General features: G+C 36.0%; 1 long non-coding RNA gene across 3 annotated transcripts; it reads left to right on the forward strand.

The window, feature by feature from the left end:
* Positions 1 to 570: 570 nt before the first annotated feature.
* LOC133722103 (uncharacterized) lies at positions 571 to 3,690 on the forward strand. Of its 3 annotated transcripts, none has more exons than XR_009852471.1 (8): positions 571 to 1,208; positions 1,459 to 1,616; positions 1,783 to 1,862; positions 2,395 to 2,632; positions 2,861 to 3,087; positions 3,193 to 3,279; positions 3,393 to 3,450; positions 3,617 to 3,690. It is a non-coding gene; the product is annotated as an uncharacterized LOC133722103 (long non-coding RNA). The 3 variants fall into 3 exon arrangements; XR_009852469.1 differs by having other exon boundaries at positions 1,783 to 1,822; XR_009852470.1 differs by lacking the exon at positions 1,783 to 1,862.
* Positions 3,691 to 4,000: the final 310 nt, after the last annotated feature.

Below are 4,000 nucleotides of genomic sequence, written 5' to 3' on the forward strand. Positions count from 1 at the left end.
TTTGGTCCCCTTAAGACTCTATTATGAGTTTATGATGGTATCCTCTTTTTAATTAATAAGATTATCATTGTTGTTATTTCATGAATAAAATGAGTGACTAGAATCAGTCAGAGTCCTGCACAACAAATAAATAAGAATGGCTGGATCAAAATTGCATGGGAATATTAGATTGGAATGGGAACTATTGGAAACCATAATCGTTCAAACTATTTTGAGGCTTGTAGGATCAAATTCATCTAACACGCTTGGTGTGATCCGCAAGGCCTTGAGCTAGGCTTGCTTGTTTTGCAGTTATTTAGGGATTCAACGGTGCTAATTAAGTTTCGAAATTTGCATAAAATACTTGTGTTTTGGTTTAAGGGTTATGCCGTACGCGTATTCCCATTGTGCTGGCTGGTTGAGAGCTTGAGACCAGTCAGAATCTTTGTCTAGGGGGTGATTCCCAGGTCTTCTATGATCAGTTGGTTGAATAAATGAATAATTTTTGTCACCCTTGTTTTCTGAATAATTTGATTAGGTGGTAGCTAGAAATGGCCGAAGTTCCCGTATACCGCTTTAAGGTGGGCAACAACCGGTGAGTCCAGATTGTACAATGGTGGGCAGAACAACAACTGCAATGTCTGATCCACTTCAAAGTTCATAGCTTTTTATAAGAATAATGGAAGCAGTCAATTTTACAAGAGACAAGCTATACCGAACTTGTCCTCAATATAATGACACATGCATGAAGAAAACTTCATACCTAGCTGACTCAGTATTAAGAGCTAGCTAGGTAGTGACATTATCTATAATCTAAATGGCGTAGACTGTTCACTGGAGTCGCACTGTTCATTCGCGTGGCCACTGTTCATTCGAGCCCGAAGTAAATTACGCTTTTGCCCTTATTTATTATTATTATTTTTTTAAATTTCGGGCTGCCATCAGTCTGTAATCTTCTATGCGTTTCTTCAATAACCTATTTGCTCAATTACGGGCTGCTTAACGGGAAGGAAGTTCGATTGCTGGTATCGCCGTCTTAACGCAGTAGAAGACACCGGAGTCTGAGACCTCGATGATCGATTGGACCGGTCTCAAGTATCGTTCGAAAGCCTTCTTCACTATTCATTTTGGGAAACTTTCAAACTTTCGATTTTGTGAAATTGAGCTCACTTGATCAAATCGGAGGATCCGATTGAGCAATCAGAGATATATGAGAGATTAAGCTCCAGGTAAGCTTCTTATTTGATCGAATGGTTTGGGTACGATTGATTGGGTTTTCAATTTCGGTGCATGCAACTTTGGGTGGTAGAAAATTGAAATGGAGAGGAAATAGCTTTGGTTGGATAGATAGTTTAAAATTAGGTGAGAGTTTGAGAGAGACCGAGATTGATTGGGTTAGGGATAGGGATAGGGATAGGGTCTGGATTCGAATTTTGTAATTGGATTCAATCTCTAAGAGCTTTTGCTGGACTTCCACAGAGTGAGAGACAGATAGGGAGGGGACTTTTCTCTGCCAATCAGAAGAAGAGGATTTGCTGAGGGAAGGTCTAGAGAGGAGGAAGGGATGTCTTGGTCGATTTCAGTCTGTTCCCAATTTGGGAATTTCTGTTTCACATTCAAAGTTTCAATCTTTAAAGGTATCAGCTAACTTCATTATATAAATTTTTCGGTCAATTTTGGGTATTTGGTTCAAACTTATCAATAAAGCATCAAAATTTTGACCACAGTTGATTTTGATCAAGATTGAGATTTTATTGATTTCGATATGTCATTGAAAGGGTTTTCATATTTTTGTTTTTGCAGGCAATGGCAGTCTCCCCAAGCTAAAGACTCCCCCTCTGAGGTAAATACCCATTTTCCCCTTTCTTTATTTACATCTCAAGGTATGTGCTTTTGTTCTATTGATCTGTTTGGCTGCTCAGAAACTGAAAGAACTGTAATTTGGATTTCACAGCACTTGGGAATTCATCAAAGTTTCGTTTTTGATTAAAGGTTTCAACTTCCTTGCCTCTAGAACTGAAATGAATGAGTATATTCATAGTGTTTAGTGATAACTAGACATACAATTGCTTAGTAATTAATGTAAATTGTGATCATAGGAAACAAGAACAGCATAATGTTATGATTTTGGACAGAAGTTGTTTACTTTTAATGGGAATTGATTTCAAATTATTCCTTCAACAGCAACAAATAGTGATAACCTTTATGCCCAAGATTTAGATATAAGAAAGAAATTATCTGCATTCTAGATGTTTAATAATTAAATGGGTAAGGTTGGGTGATCTCACAAAGTTCAATTTCTTTATTACTTGACAGAATTATTTGTTTGCTTTCAAGAATCTTATATTATTTCTCTTCAACAAAAATTATTAGATCTGTAATTGGAATTTAATAACTAAAACCCTGCTTGATCAGGAGCGTATTGAAAGACGTTTGACATATCTCAAAAGCCAAAAAGAGAAACTCGAATCAATGTCTGTGTTCAAGGTGTGCGAAGCGTTGGGAATAGAGAATTTCACACTAAATCTCCTCCAAAAGATAGTCTGTGACTGTCGGCGTTCTGCTCCGGTCATCCTTGGCCGAGCCCAGGTCTATTCCTTCCACTTCTGTGTACCTGCCTGTCGATGTGAGTGATCGTATTTTAGCTGAGAAGGTCAGTAATGTTCATATCAGTTCATCATTAATCTCGAATTTGCATAATGGTTTTTAATTTGTATGTATTGGTGTGAACTTAAGTGAATAATAATTATTGGTAGTTGATTCATAGAGCATATTGGTAGTGGAGATATTGCTTACTGTTTGAAATTCGATTTTATATGCTCAACCAGATTATATGTTTTGTATGTTATCTGAGAAATCTCTGCTTCTGTTTTGGTGTCAGGTTTCATATCTCTTTAGAAAGCCTGAGGTTTCAGATATAGTAATTTTCAAGGCATCTCCAATGTTGCAGGTAATGTTTATAACATTTTATATATTAATAGTGAATTGCTGTTTGTTGTTTTTAAAAACTTTGTGATATGTGGTGTGGACACTTTCTCCTTGGGTATTCTGTGCTCGGGCGATGTATTTATAAAAAGAATTGTGGCCAAGGCTGCAGATTATGTTCAGGTAAGATCTTGATATTCTTGGCTATTGCGTGCATTAACTGGATTCATGTGAAAGAAGTAGAATTTATATTACATTTTCTAATGTTCATGTCGTTCTGTGCAATAGATACATGATGAGAAATTGTTGGTGAATGGTGAAATTCAAAATGAAAATTACATATTGGAGCCTTTTACCTATGAAATGGAACCAATTGTAAGATCCTGTTCTTGCTTCTTTTTTAATTCAGTTGATTGCATGTAATAACAGGTTCAATTACTTACGAGATCTGTGTTGCCTGTTTTGCTTGATTCTGCAACTCATTCCAGAAGGCTATATCTTTGTGATGGGGGACAACCGCAACAACAATTTTGACTCTCATAACTGGTAATTTCAACTCCCAGTATTATTTTCGATTATCCCCACTAAACATTTTTGCTTCTGGGTCAGAGGTATTTCCTTTGTTTACTACCAGTCTCTGTGCATTGAATTGATCTGTTTACTGTGTTTTGTTTGGTAGTGTGATATGAGTAACTTATATGTTTGTTTTTAGGCCGTTCACTACAGTGCACAAAACAAGTCTGTTTCAGAATTTAAAAGCACATTACTAATACAACTCAGAGGTAATTATGATTAAATTTAGTTACTACCTTTGTTTACCCTACCAAGTCTGCGATAAATTCTTTTTCTAACAATAATCTCTTCATCAAGCAAGTCAATCTCCACATCACATTGATTGACAACTTCCACATTGCAAAGTATTAATTGTGTTAGCTACAAAACTACATTCCTTTGCTTAAGCAATTCTGTAAGTTCCATACATGCAGTTGCATATCTTACTTTAAGAATATACTGAATTCTTTTTTGAGATATCTACATAGTGATCTGAGGTTTGGTGTGTCTATTTAAACCAGTATGGTAGTTAATAATTAAGGTA

This window comes from Rosa rugosa, chromosome 7 (assembly GCF_958449725.1).
Source record: "Rosa rugosa chromosome 7, drRosRugo1.1, whole genome shotgun sequence".
Taxonomy (NCBI): domain Eukaryota; kingdom Viridiplantae; phylum Streptophyta; class Magnoliopsida; order Rosales; family Rosaceae; genus Rosa; species Rosa rugosa.